A 15,883-nucleotide genomic window follows, 5' to 3' on the forward strand; every position below is an offset into this window, starting at 1 on the left:
TGTGGGGGTGGATTTAACTGCATTGAAAAAATATGAAAAAAATGAAAAGAAACGAGAATTCAGGAGAGGTTATTAAAGTCTCTAGCACACAAAATAGGACAAAGTATTTGGAAAGAGTTAGGAATCAAACTTCAAAGACACTGGATACATGAATAGCAATGAGAAGTGCGATGATCAATACAGGACTGAAGGTGCTGTATCTGAATGCATGCAGTGTATGAAATTAGGTAAATGAACTTATGGTGCAAATCAAAATTGGTAAGTATGATTTGGTGGGCATCATGGAGATGTAGCTGTAAGGGGATCAGAACTGGGAGCTAAACAACCAAGGATATACGTCCTGTCAAAAAGACAGGTAGGTTGGGAGAGAGGGTGGGGTTGCCTTGTTAATAAAAAATAAAATTACATCAATAACCATAAACAAAGTAGGGTCAGATGATACAGAATCTGTGTGGGTAGAGTTGAGGATCTGCAAAGTTTAAAAAAAAATCATTATGGGAATTATCTACAGGCCTCCAAATAGAAGTTAGGATTTGGGCATAACATTGAACATAGAACATAGAACATAGAACAGTTTAGCACAGAATAGGCCCTTCAGCCCATGATGTTGTGCCAACCACTGATCCTCATGTATTCACCCTCAAATTTCTGTGACCATATGCATGTCCAGGAGTCTCTTAAATGTCCCCAATGACCCTGCCTCCACAACTGCTGCTGGCAATGCATTCCATGCTCTCACAACTCTCTGTATAAAGAACCCGCCTCTGACATCCCCTCTATACTTTCCTCCAACCAGCTTAAAACTATGACCCCTCATTTCTGCCCTTGGAAATAGTCTCTGGCTTTCGACTCTATCTATGCCTCTCATTATCTTGTATACCTCAAATAGGCCCCCTCTTCTCCTCCTTTTCTCCAATGAAAAAAGTCCGAGCTCAGTCAACCTCTCCTCATAAGATAAGCCCTCCAGTCCAGGCAGCATCCTGGTAAACCTCCTCTGAACCCGCTCCAAAGCATCCACATCTTTCTTACAATAGGGCGACCAGAACTGGATGCAGTATTCCAAGTGCTGTCTAACCAAAGTTTTATACAAGATCTCATGACTCTTAAACTCAATACCCCTGTTAATGAAAGCCAAAACACCATATGCTTTCTAAACAACCCTGTCCACTTGGGTGGCCATTTTAAGGGATCTATGTACCTGCACCCCAAGATCCCTCTGTTCCTCCACACTGCCAAGAATCCTATCCTTAATCCTGTACTCAGCTTTCAAATTCGATCTTCCAAAATGCATCACCTTGCATTTATCCAGGTTGAATTCCATCTGCCACCTCTCAGCCCATCTCTGCATCCTGTCAATATCCCGCTGCAGCCTACAACAGCCCTCCAAACTGTCAACGACACCTCCAACCTTTGTGTCATCTGCAAACTTGCTGACCCATCCTTCAATCCCCTTATACAAGTCATTAATAAAAATTACAAACAGTAGAGGCCCAAGGACAGAGCCCTGTGGAACACCACTCACCACTGACTTCCAGGCAGAATATTTCCTTCTACTACCACTCGCTGTCTTCTGTTGGCCAGCCAATTCTGTATCCAGATAGCTATGTTCCCCTGTATCCCATTCCTCCTGACCTTCTGAATGAGCCTACCGTGGGGAACCTTATCAAATGCCTTGCTGAAGTCCATATACACTGCATCCACAGCTCGACCCTCATCAACTTTTCTAGTCACATCCTCAAAGAACTCAATAAGGTTTGTGAGGCATGACCTGCCCCTCACAAAGCCGTGTTGACTGCATTTAATCAAGCCATGCTCTTCCAGATGGTCATAAATCCTACCCCTCAGAATCCTTTCTAACACCTTGCAGACGACAGACGTGAGACTTACTGGTCTGTAATTGCCGTGGATTTCCCTATTTCCTTTCTTGAAGAGAGGAATTACATTTGCCTCTCTCCAGTCCTTAGGTACGACTCCAGTGGAGAGTGAGGATGAAAAGATCTTTGCAAGTGGCGAAGCAATTGCATTTCTCGTTTCCCAAAGCAGCCGAGGACAAATCTGGTCTGGGCCTGGCGACTTGTCAATCTTAACGTTTGACAAAATTTTCAGCACATCAGCTTCCTCTATCTCTATCCATTTTAACATACACACCTGCTCTTCAAAGGTTTCATTCACTACAAAGTTTGTTTCTTTCATAAAGACAGAAGCAAAAAACTCATTTAGGGCTTCCCCTACCTCCTCAGACTCCACACACAAATTCCCTATGCTATCCCTGATCGGCCCTACTCTTTCTTTGACCATTCTCTTATTCCTCACGTAAGTGTAAAATGCCTTTGTGTTCTCCCTAATCCATTCTGCCAAGCTTTTCTCGTGTCCCGTCCTGGCTCTCCTCAGACCATTTTTAAGCTCCTTCCTTGCCTGCCTGTAATCCTGTAGAGCTGAGCTTGACCCTAGCTTCCTCCACCTTATGTAAGCTACCTTTTTCCTTTTGATGAGAAGCTCCACCGCTCTCGTCATCCAAGGTTCCTTTATCTTACCCCTTCTTGCCTGTCTCAGAGGGACATATTTATTCATCACTTGCAACAACTGTTCCTGAAACAGTCTCCACATGTCTCTAGTGCCTTTACCATGGAACAATTGCTCCCAATCCATGCTTCCTAACTCATGTCTAATGGCATCATAGTTTCCTCTTCCCCAATTAAATATCCTCCCATTTTGCCTAATCCTCTCCTTCTTCATAGCTATGTAGAATGTGAGGGAGTTGTCGTCACTACCACCAAAATGCTCTCCCACCACAAGATCTGACACCTACCCCGGCTCGTTTCCGAGCACTAAGTCTAGAATGGCCTCTCCCCTCGTCAGCCTGTCAACGTACTGAGTTAGGAAACCCTCCTGAACACACCTTACAAAAACAGCTCCATTCAAATCTTCTGCTCGAAGGAGGTTCCAATCAATATTGGGAAAGTTAAAGTCACCCATTACAACAACCCGACAACGTCCACACTTTTCCAAAATCTGCCGACCTATGCTTTCTTCCATCTCCCTGCATAAGATACACCAAGAGATAGAAAACACATGTAGGAAAGGTAAAGTTACAGTGATTATGAGGGAAGTCAATATATGTGTGGACTGGGAAAATCAGGTTGGCAGTGGGTCACAAGAAAAGGAATCCGGGGAATGTCTTTGAGGTGGCATTTTGGAGCAGCTTTTGGTAGAGCCCACTAGGGAGCAGGCAATACTGGATTTAGTGTTATGCAATGAGGCAAACTTGATCAGAGAGCTTATGAGATAGTGATTATAATGTGATAGAATTTACTCTGCAATTTGAGAGGGAGAAGTTGTAATCAGAGTTAACGGTATTACAGCTGAATAAAGGCAACTACAGAGGCATGAGGGAGAAGTTGGGCAGATTTGCCTAGGAGAGGAGCCTAGCAGGAAAGACAGTGAAACAGCAATTGCAGGGGTTTCTAGGAGTCATTTGAGAAATGCAGCAAAATTTCATCCTGAAGAAAAAGAAGCATGGTACACGGGGGATGAGGCAACCATGAGAAAGCACAAGAGAAAGCACATAATGTGGCAGGGGGCAGAGGATCAGGAAGCCTACAAAGACCAACAGAGGACAATGAAGAAAGTAGTAAGGAGGGAGAAGATTAAATATAAGAGTGAGCTAGTCAGTAATATTAGGAAAGATTGCAAGAGTTTCTTTAGATATATAAAGTGCAAAAGAAAAGCAAAAGTGGACATTGGAAAATGATGCTGGAAAAGTAGTAATGGGGAACAAAGAAATGGCTGAGGAACTGAATAAGTACTTTGTGTCAGTCTTCACAATGGATGACACAAATATCCCAAAAATTCAAGAGAGTCAGGGCAGGAGGGTGGAGTTGATATCGTGGTGGTGGGGCATGGGCGTGGAGATGTGTATGGTGGCCATCACCAAAGAGAAGATGCTAGAAAAACTGAGAGTGGATAAATCACCTGGACCAGATGGGTTACACCCTAGAGTTCTGAAGGAGATAGCTAAGCAGATAGTGGAGGCTGTAGTAGTGATCTTTCAGGTATCACTGGAATCAGGGAGGGTCCCAGAGGACTGAAAACTCACTAATGTAACCCTCCTGTTTAAAAAGAGAGTAAGGCAAAAGATGGGGAAAAAAATCAGCCAATTATCCTGACCTCAGTCATTGGTAAGATTTTGGAGTCTATTGTGAAGGATGAGTTTCTGAATATTTGGAAGTGCATATTAAAGTCGGCCAAAGTCAGTATGGTTTCATCAAAAAGAGGTCATGCCTGCCAAATCTATTCAAATTCTTTAAGGACGTAATGAGCAAATTAGACCAAGGAGAGCCAATGGGTGGTATCTATCTGAACTTCCAAAAGGCAGTAATGCTCAGGGTCTGTGTGGCTACATCAACATGAGTTGCTGCAAAGACTCTGTGCTAGTCTCCAGTTACTTCCTTACAGTGAAGTTTGTGACTGTTAGATGCAGACCTTTTTATTTGCCACAGGAATTCAATATTGTCCTTACAGCTGGGGAGTAAATTTCTCCCAATGCTAATGCTAAGAAGGCACTCTGTGAACTGTATGGGCTATTAGCAGAAAGCAGAACACACACCCTGATGGACTGCTTATTGTTGCTGGAGATTTCAACCTTGAGAATCTCAAGACTGTGCTCCCTAAATTCCATCGGCATGTGGACTTTGTGACTAGAGGGGAGAATGCGCCGGATCTGGTTTATGGAAACAGCCCCAATGCATACAGGACAGAGCCCCAGCCCCACCTCGGCTCCTCAAGTCACATCTCTGTTCTGCTAATCCCAGCATACGGACTGCTTGTCAGACTTGTCAAACCAGTTCTGAAGCAGGTGAAAACCTGGTCGGCAGGAGCCGTTTCTGCTCTTCAAGAGTGTTTTGAGCGCCCTGACTGGCACTCATTCAGAGAGGTGGCAATGAATGGTGATTCCATCAACTTAGAGGACTACACAGTGTTGGGGATTTGTTACATTAGCAAATGCATTGATGACGTCACTGTGTCCATCACTTCTTGCACTAACTAGAAACCAAAGATGACTGAAAAGGTGTATGTGCTGCTGAGGACCCATGAATTCGCCTTCACAGCAGATGACAAGGTGGACCTAACAACAGCGAAGGCCATCCTGATCCTGGTCATCAAAGAGGCAAAGTGTGCACACGCACAGAGAAAACACAGCCACCAGGACAGCAGCAATACGCGGAGCATGTGGGCATTCAGGCCACCACCAACCATTGAACAGCATCACCTGTGTGTGCTGGTGATGCCACCCTCCGGGATGAGGTGAACAATTTCGATGCAAGGCTTAAGGCACGAAATGACGTGGCAGAGAGGAAGTCCACACCCCCTCCCAATGACTAGGTGTTGGGTCTTACCACGGCCGATGTGAGGTAAACCCTATGCAGAGTCAACTCACGTAAGGCTGCTGGACCAGTTAACATCCCTGGCAGATTGCTCAGGGGATGCACTGACATACTGGTGGATGTTCTCATGGACATCTTCAACATCCCCCTGAGCTGCGCCATAGTTCCAAAGTGCTTCAAGGCTGCTACCATCATTCCTGTGCCGAAGAGGTCTTCAGCATCCTGCCTCAATGACTATCACCCTGTTGCGCTAACACCCATCATCACGAAGTGTTTTGAGAGGTTCACGATGAGGCACATTAAGATCCTGCTGCCCCCTCACTGGATACACTGCAGTTCACATATTGACCCAACTGCTCAACAGATGATGCCATTTCCACCACCCTCCATCTGGCCCTCACCCACTTGGAGAAGAAGGACACCTACATCAGATTACTGTTCACAGACTTCAGTTCTGCATTTAACACCATCATTCCTCAGCACCTGATCAGAAAGTTGAGTCTGCTGGGTCTAAATACTGCCCTCTGTAACTGGATCCTGAACTTCCTGACTAGGAGACCTCAGTCAGTCTGAATTGGGAACAGTATCTCCAACACCATCACACTGAGCACAGGGGCCCCCCAGAGCTGTGTGCTCAGTCCCCTGTTGTTCACCCTGCTGACATATGACTGTGCAGTGGTGCACTGCTTAAATCACATCATCAAGTTCGCTGATGATACGACTGTAGTGGGACTCATCAGCACGAGCGACGAATCAGCATACAGAGAGGAGATGAGCGGCTAACGGACTGGTGCAGAGCCAACAACCTGTCTCTGAATGTGGACAAGACAAAAGAGATGGTTGTTAACTTCAGGAAGGTACAGAACGACCACTCTCCACTGGACATCGATGGCTCCCTTGTGGAAAGCACCAAATTTCTTGGCATCCACCTGGCAGAGAATCTCACTTGGATCCTCAACACCAGCTCCATAGTCAAGAAAGACCAGCAGTGTCTCTAGTTTCTGAGCAGGCTGAGGAAAACCCACCTCCCAACCCCCATCCTCATCATATTCTACAGAGTGTTTATTGAGAGTACCCTGAGCTGCTACATCACTGCCTGGCTCGGGAATTGCACTGTCTCAGATCATAAGGCCTGATAGTGAGGACAGCTGAGAAGATCATCGGGGTCTGTCTCCCCTCCATTTACACCACATGCTTCATCCGAAAGGCAAGGAGCATTGTGGAAGACATCACACACCCCTCACTCAAACTCTTTCCCCTCCTGCCATCTGACAGAAGATACTGGAGCATTCGGTCTCTCACGGCCAGACTGTGCAACAGTTTCTTCCCCCAAGCCATCAGGCTCCTTAACATAATGTGATCGGACTCTTTCCCATCTGAAACTCTTTGCACGACTTCGAATTGCTGCTCAAAAAATGTCTATTATTTATCATTCTTCTGTTACAATGTAACTTGTGTCTTTTGCATTTCTTATGCACTTTATGCCCTATAGTTTGTGCTGTCCATGTAGCACCCTCAGTCCTGGAGGAATGCTGTCTCGTTTTTCCTGTTTCAGTTGTATATGGTAGAAATGACAAGTAAAAGCTACTCTTTCTAACATACGAAGAACTTTTGAGAACTCTGGGACTCTCCTCGATGGAGCTTAGAAGGATGGGGGGGGCGGGGACTCTGATTGAAACTTACACTGAATGGCCTGGACAGAGTGGATGTTGGGAGGATGTTTCCATTGGCATCACAGACGAGGACTCGAGGACACATGGTAAAGGGAAGACCCTTGAGAATGGAGATAAGGAGAAACGTCATTACCAAAGAGTGGAATTCATTGTTACAGAAGGCTGTGGTGCCAGGTCATTGAGTATATTTAAAACAGAGATAGGTAAGTTCCTGATTGCCAAGGGGAGCATTACATTTTCCTACACTTAGCCCTGGCTAATGCACCTGACACTATGGCAATTTAATATTGCCAATTCACCTAATCTGCACATCTTTGGACTGTGGGAGGAAACCGGAGCACGCAGAGGAAACCTACACAGACACAGGGAGAATGTGCAAACTCCATACAGTCACCCAAGGCAGGAACTGAACCCAGGTCACTGATGCTGTGAGGCAGCAGTGTTAACCACTGAGCCACACATGCATGGTGCCACTATTTAAGAAAGGTGATAAGGACAAGCCAGGGAACTATACGCCAATGAGCCTGATGTCAGCGGCGGACAAGTTGTTGGAGGGAATCCTGAGGGACAGGGTGCACATGTATTTGGAAAGGTAAAGACTGATTAGGGATAGTCAACATGGCTTTGTGTGTGGGAAATCATGTCTCACAAACTTGATTTAGTTTTTTGAAGAAGTAACAAAGAGGATTGATGAGGGCAGAGCGGAGGACACGATCCATGTGCACTTCAGTAAGGTTTTCGACAAGGTTCCCCATGGGAGACTGGTTATTAAGGTTAGATCTCATGGAATAGAGGGAGAACTAACCCTTTTGGATACAGAGCTGGCTTAAAGGTAGAAGACAGAAGGTGGTGGTGGAGGGTTGTTTTTCATACAGGAGGCCTGTGACCAGTCGAGTGCCACAAGGATCAGTGCTGGGTTCACTACTTTTCGTCATTTATATAAATGATTTTGATGTGAGCATAAGAGGTATAGTTAGTAAGTTTGCAGATGACAACAAAATTGGAGGTGTAGTGGACAGTGAAGAAGTTTACCTCTGATTACAATGGCATCTTGATCAGATGGGCCAATGGGCTGAGAAGTGGCAGATGGAGTTTAATTTAGATAAATGCGAGGTGCTGCATTTTGGGAAAGCAAATCTTAGCAGGACTTATACACTTAATGGTATGGTCCGAGGGAGTGTTGCTGAACAAAGAGATCTTGGAGTGCAGGTTCATAGCTCCTTGAAGTGGAGTCGCAGGTAGATAGGATAGTGAAAAGGTGTTTGGTATGCTTTGCTTTATCGGCCAGAGTATTGAGTACAGGAGTTGGGAGGTCATGTTGTGGCTGTACAGGACATTGGTTAGGACACTGTTAGAATAGTGCGTGCAATTCTGGTCTCCTTCCTATCAGAAGGATGTTGTGAAACTTGAAAGGGTTCAGAAAAGATTTACAAGGATGTTGACAGGGTTGTAGGATTTGAGCTATCGGGAAAGGTTAAATAGGCTGTTTTCCCTGGAGCGTCGGAGGCTGAGGGGTGACCTTATGGAGGTTTATACAATCATGAGGGGCATGGATAGGATAAATAGGCAATGCCCCCTCTCTGGAGTGGGGGAGTCCAGAATTAGAGAACATAGGTTTAGGGTGAGAGGGAAAAGATATAAAAGATACCTAAAAGGCAACTTTTTCATGCAGAGGGTGGTACGTGTATGGAATGAGCTGCCAGAGGAAGTAGTGGAGGTTAGTACAATTGCAACATTTAAAATGCATCTGGATGGGTATGTGAATAGGAATGGTTTGGAGGGATATGGGCCGGGTGCTGGCAGGTGGGACTAGATTGGGTTGGGATATCTGATCGGCATGAACGAGTTGGGCCGAAGGGTGTGTTTCCATGCTGTACATCTCTATAACTCAAAGTGATGACGTCCTTAATGAATACCTTGTCTATAAAGGAGAAGGACATGGTGTATGCTGGGTCCAGAGAGTGTATATTGATAATACACAGTTGTACAGAATTTTTGTTTGGCCATATTTGGAATATTATGTCCAATTCTGATCACTGCATTACCAGAAAGATGGTGAGGCTTTGGAGAAGGTACAGAAATGCTTTACCAAGATGTTGCCTGGTTTGGGGGGTATTAGGTATGAGGAGAGATCAAATTTGTTTTGTTTTCACTTGATAGATATATGAATCAACAGGGAATAGAGGCATCATGTGTCAATTCAGTTTTGGTGGGCTGAAGTGTCTGTTCCTGTGCTGTTCTTTGTTCTTTTGTTGGTACAGTCTCAATTGGCAAAAGTGCCTCTTCTGTACTGTATGATTCTAATCAAGATGGGTAACAAATACTGGGTGAGCAATGACACTCACATTCTGCAGACAATTTTTTAAAAAATCTCCACGGTGAAAAACTCATTTTCCACAAAAACTAGCAAGTGTTTATTACATTATTCATCATGTCAGGATCACGATATTGATCTGTGCACATTTCCAAATGGTTACATCATCTTCATCAATACAAATTTGGTGGATTTTCTCACCAGTACGGGTGATCAAAACAATCATGCAGCCCAAATTCATAGAACTCAATCCTGTCAGCACAGATATCAAAGGTTATTGCAGAAAACAATCAAAACTCATCATGTTGTGGGTAACGTATTGGCATACACTGAAGAATAGCTAGTTAATTAAAACAGATGCGTCACAAAATTGTCATTTTCTGGCTGGTAAGCTGTAATGAGTCTTGTGCCACAGGGATCTGAGTTACGGCCATGACATTTTATCATTTATATAATGACTTGCATGATGAGGTCAAAGGTATGGTTGCTATATTTGCTGATAACACATAAGTAAGAAGGAAAGTGAGTTATGAAAAGGAACATTAGTATTCCCATACAGCAAATAATTAGAAAAGCTAATAGAATGTTATTGTTTATTATGAGGGGGATTGAATGCAAATGTGAGAAAATTACATTTCAGTCATACAGGGCATTGATGAGACACCTGGAATATTTATGTACTTCTGTTGTCTCTTTAGTTAAGGAAGGACGTAAATGTATTTGAAGCAGTTTAGAAAAGGTTTACTGTACTAGCACCTGGAATTGGTAGGTTATCTTATGCGGAAACATTGAATAGGCTTGTATCCATTATAGTTTAGAAAAGCAAGAGGTGATTTAATTGAAGGATCTCAGATCCTGAGGGGTCATGACAGAGTGAATATGGATCGGATGTTTCCATTCGTTGGGAAGTCTAGCACTAGGGATTACTGTTAAAAAGTAAGAGGTTGCCCATTTAAGACAGAGGAGAGGTGGTTTGCTTTCTCAGGTTCTGGAACTCTCTTCTTCAAAGCATAATTGAAACTGAGTCTTTCAATATGTTTAACGTAGTGGTTGATAGAGTTTTGATTAGTCAGGAAGTGAAAGGCGATGGACAGGAGGCAGGAATGTGGTAGTGTAACCAGATGAGCCATGATCTTGATGAATAGTGGAGCAGACTCCAAGTGGCCTACTTCTTCTCCTAACTCATATGTTGCACTGTTGAGGTCAACTTTCTCAAATAAATTATTGTACATATGTTTGTAGCTCAGTTCAACTGAAATATTTAGTTTTAAAAGGGGAAAATATGTACTGTTCCTTTTTTAAGTATAGCTGTTGACTATTGACTGCTCACTCAATATGATTGGTCAAACCTATGTGAGGTGATTTAGAAGAGAAACTACACGGAAGCAAACTGCTGTACACATGACAGAGCAGACATTTTAAAAGCAGCTACTGGATTAGTGGTGCTGGAAGAGCACAGCAGTTCAGGCAGCATCCAACGAGCAGCGAAATCAACGTTTCGGGCAAAAGCCCTTCATCAGGAATAAATCATTGTTTTTACCTTGTTGATTTTAAAAGCAGCGACGAGAACTCCTATTTCACACACGGAAGCTGATGTCTCCCTGCATCCAAGGTGTAAAGCGTAATCAGGTGGACCACGAATGCCTGTTTCATGCTAGTCAGGCAGAGTGATCCATCACTTATAATAGTCTTCAGCTCTGGGGAAACAGTCCTTCTATCTTTGGCAGAAGGCACATAATGCCAGTTGGGATTGACTATTCTGATCTGATTAAGCATAAGGAGTCTTTCAAACTGAATCAACAGTAATTGTACCAGTTCTCAGTCGGCCAGAGATCCATTGAGAATCATATAAGAGTCAAATGGGCAGAATACCAGCAGTTGCCCAGGAGCTTGATCAGATTCTAGTGCCAATAGAATTCTTTATTGAAATTATGCCCATATCAAGCTGCGCACGGAATATTCTGGGAAGGCTTCCCTCATTCTCCTCTTTCCCAGGTCTTTCAGTTGTTATTTCCATTTTGTTTGTTATATGGTAGTTGGCTCAGACTGCTTATTCATTTATTTATTTTATTTCTTTCCAAATCACTGTTAGAAAGCCAATTCAGGCCTCACACTGTGAGGAAGAGTGTGTGTTCTTGAACATAAATTAAAACTTCAAGTCCAAGAGGCTGTAACTAGAATGGAATTGAATTCAGCTCAAAGACACCTTACTTAATGATACTGACAATATTTTGTACTTTTCTTGACCCATTGTAGTGCATTGATCAATGTAAGATGCCATTTGTCATTTAATTGTCCAGATATTAAGTCTGCAAGTATCTTTCAAAGTGATCCCTTTTGCTTTCCTTCATCAGTTCCCAGAGACAGTCTTTCAGCTTTTATCCAGTACTGATTGTTGAAGAAAAATACCGAAATGAGTCATTCTGATCTTGAGTTCATTTCTAATCATTAACCATTCTTTTCCTTTGACAAGCTGATGAGCTTGCTGTGATTTCTCATATTCATGTATTTTCATTTTATCACATAAAGGTTATAGTCAGTCATTTGGAATGGTTTTGAGGTTGATCACAGCTACCGAATTAGAACAGGAGCCTTTGATCAGTGCATTCTATTTTCTATTATTTAGTCCATTAGCTATCCAGTTTATAACATTTCATCTCAGATTTTGTCAATTTTCACTTCATTGAAAAGTGTCTTGAAATGGAACAAATTGAATGATTTTCTAAAAATTAAGACATGTGGTAAAAAAATGACCTCAATAGCACTCCACAGTCTGTGAAAAAAATGTTGGTTAGTATGAGATACCTTTTATAAAATCAGTTATTGCACATGACTTATTTTATTACTGAATTATTACACAGCATGCTTGAGCTATTCCATTGTAATCCTCAAATCTTTCACCCATCATTAATGTCCCAGCAATATAGTGTAGTGTAGAAAGGGCAAGACAGATTGTGGGCCAATTATTTCAACACTCAGAATAGATTGTATTGAACCTGATCCATTATACCTCTGAACTTTTTATTGTATCAAGAGTTATTACTTTCTACCTAGATTGTGTCAATTGTAGCACAGAGGTAACACTCTCATCTTTAAAGGATTCTATGGGATCAAATCCCACAATGGAGACGTAAGCATAAAACCGCTGCTGACATTCCCAGTGCAGTAATGAGGACTCTAGTTTCAGAGATGCAGTCTCTCAGACCAGATGTTAAATTGAGGTCCTATCTCCTCATTCAAGTGGGCATCAAAGAACCTGTGACAATATTTTTACAGTAGATTAGATTACTTACAATGTGGAAACAGGCCCTTCGGTCCAACAAGTCCACTCCGACCCGCCGAAGCGCACCCACCCAGACCCATTCCCCTACATTTACCCCTGCACCTAACAATCCGGGCAATTTAGCATGGCCAATTCACCTAACCTGCACATTTTTTGAACTGTGGGAGGAAACCGGAGCACCCGGAGGAAACCCACGCAGACACGGAGAGAATGTGCAAACTCCACACAGACAGTTGCCTGAGGCAGGAATTGAACCCGGGTCTCTGGCACTGTGAGGCAGCAGTGCTAACCACTGTGCCACTGTGCCACCGTGCCGCCCACTTTATTAGATTAGGTTACTTACAGTATGGAAACAGGCCATTTGGCCCAACAAGTCCACACCGACCTTCTGAAGAGTAATCCACCCAGACTCATTCCCTTTCATTTACCCCATTCACCTAATACTACGGGCAATTTAGCATGGCCAATTCACCTAACCTGCACATTTTGTTTTTGGACTGTGGGAGGAAACCGGAGTACCCAGAGGAAACCACACAGACAATTGCCTGAGGCGGGAATTGAACCCAGGTCTCTGGCACTGTGAGGCAGCAGTGCTAACCACTATGCCACCTTGAGGAAGCTAAAATGCTTTATTCACCCAACACCAGGTTATAATCCAACAGGTTTATATGGAGGTACTAGCTTTCAGAGCGCTGCTCCTTCATCAGGTGGTTGGACTATAACCTGGTTCTCTGTGATTTTTAACTTTGTACACCCCAGTCCAACACGGGCACCTCCAAATCATGTTTTATCCCCAGTCTCCACCTTACATTGAAAAAGAGCAATTGTCTCCCTTATTCAACTTCATTGGCTAAAGCGAAGACTTTACTTCTTGCTGTTGCATTAATCAATGTAAAATATAATCTGTTATTTAGATGCCCAGATGGCAAGGATCTTGAGGTGGTTTTCTACCTAAACTCCTTCTCTGAGGAAAATTGGTACAATTTCAATTTTTAACCAGTCCAGAAAGTAGTTTCTTGGTTGCAGAAAGTCAGTTGAAACATCCTGAGATTATGGAAGTTGTTACATGAATAATGTATTTTTCTTTTCATTACTGTCCACTCACTGTGCCAGAGAGGGCAGCCGGTAATAATATGTTCACTGCTGTCTTTATACAGTAGTTAAATCTCACCTATCTTTTCACCTTTTGCAAATGTCGAGCTAACAGATCTATTTTCAATCAGATGCGTGTCTGCCCATGAGGTGCTATGCACTAGAGAAAATTTGTTAAAATGATTCAGGCAGGCAACCTGCATTATTTTGTGGTTGCTCAACTCTTTCTGAGCAGGATGCTGGGTATGAGACATAAATCAAGGGAGTATGCATTCAGCTGACAGACAACATGTGGCAGATTGATTTGATTTGATTTATTGTCACTTGTATTTTGTTAAAAAGTACCGTGAAAAGTGTTGTATAGTTAACTGAAACAGATCCAAATAGTTCACCCATGGTACCATGTCAGAGACCCATGTCAAATGTCATGAATAGAAGTAGGAAGGCTTCTCAAGTAACACTTCAATAAAACTGAGGACCACCTGAGGAGTGAGTGAGGAATTCTTGGCAATAAATTTTCAATTATTGACCCCATGTTTCTCTATTTTTAGTCCTTAATGAGCAAATACAATAATTCTCATTGCGCGCCCCATGTTAACAACACTGGCAGCTCCCATGAACTGTGATCACTGCTGCCATGAAAACTCATCTTGGTTTTGCAGCCAGTGTGAACAGAGGCTTCAAGAGTGTCAAATCACTCCTGCAATCCATTCTCATGTGGTGATGTAGGAGTGATGAGATGCAGTCCCACAAGACTGGCCTTGTCTCCAGAGAAGAAGCCCTGCTGTCCTCTGGCAAGATGGCAGCATGCTTGTTACTTCACCAATCACTCCACCAGTCCATTTATTAATGCCACACATCCTCCAGGCATGGCTGCTCCAAGCCAAGACCATGTCAAATACAAATAGGTCCTCAAGGCTTGGAGATGTTTGATTTTGCCACAATATCTGAAATGTCCTCATTCAGGTAATCTAGGCATCTCTGGCGAGGCCAGAATATATTACCCAAACTCAATTGCCTTTGACAAGATGATGGTGGGTTGCCTGCTTGAACCATTTCAGATACACCCACAATGTTGTTATGGAACGAGGTCCAGGGAGAAAGGAAGTGAATGTAAGGTTTAAGAAATGGAAGGCAGACAAGGCTTGAGGAATGTAAAGAAAGCAGGAAAGAACAAGGACAAAGGAGATAATTTATGTGTGGAGCCAGAGAAATGGGAGAGGTCCTTAATGAGCACTTTGCATTGGTATTCACCAAGGAGGACACAGATGCTGGTAAAGTTATGGAGGGAGTATGTTGATGTTCTACAGTATGTTGATGTTAAGAAGGAGGAGATGTTGGGCATCTTGAAAAATATTAAGTTCGAGCCGGATGGGCTGTTTTCCAGGATATTGAGGGAGGCAAAACAGGAGGTTACTGACACCTTGATAGAGATCTATGCATCCTATTTAGGCACAGGCAAAGGTCCAAAAGACTGGGGAGCAGCCAATGTTGTTCCTTTGTTAAAGGAGGGCAATAAGAATAATCCAGGAAATTGTAGGCGGTCAGTCTTATGGAAGTTTTTTGAGAAGATTCTTGGGGATACAATCTACTCATATCATGGAAAGAATGGACTTCATAGGGATAGTCAGCAGGGCTGTGTGTGTGGGAGATATTTGATTGAGTATTTTGAAGAAGGGATGGAGATGTTTGATGGTGGTAGGACAGTGCATGTTGTCCACATGGACTTTACTAAAGCATTTGACAATATCCTTCATGGTATGCTGGTCCAAGAGATTAAGTGGCATGATATACATGGTGAGTTGGTAAGTTGGATACAAAATTGGCTTATCATGGAAGATAAGTGGTAATTGTGGACCGGTATTTTTTCTGACTGGAGGTCTGTGACCAGTGGTGCTCCACAAGCATCAGTGCTGTGATCTCTGTTGTTTGTAATATATTTCAATGATTTGGATGAAAATGTATGTGGTCTGATTAATAAGTTGGCAGATGACACAAAAATTGATGGAGTTATGGATAGCGAGGAATGTTGTCAAAGGGTACAGCAGGACATCGATCACTTGGAAAGTTGAATGGAGAAATGGCAAATGGAATTTAATCCAGACAAGTATGAGATAATGCGTTTTGGGAGGTTTAA

Source organism: Chiloscyllium punctatum, chromosome 1 (assembly GCF_047496795.1).
Source record: "Chiloscyllium punctatum isolate Juve2018m chromosome 1, sChiPun1.3, whole genome shotgun sequence".
NCBI classification, from domain to species: domain Eukaryota; kingdom Metazoa; phylum Chordata; class Chondrichthyes; order Orectolobiformes; family Hemiscylliidae; genus Chiloscyllium; species Chiloscyllium punctatum.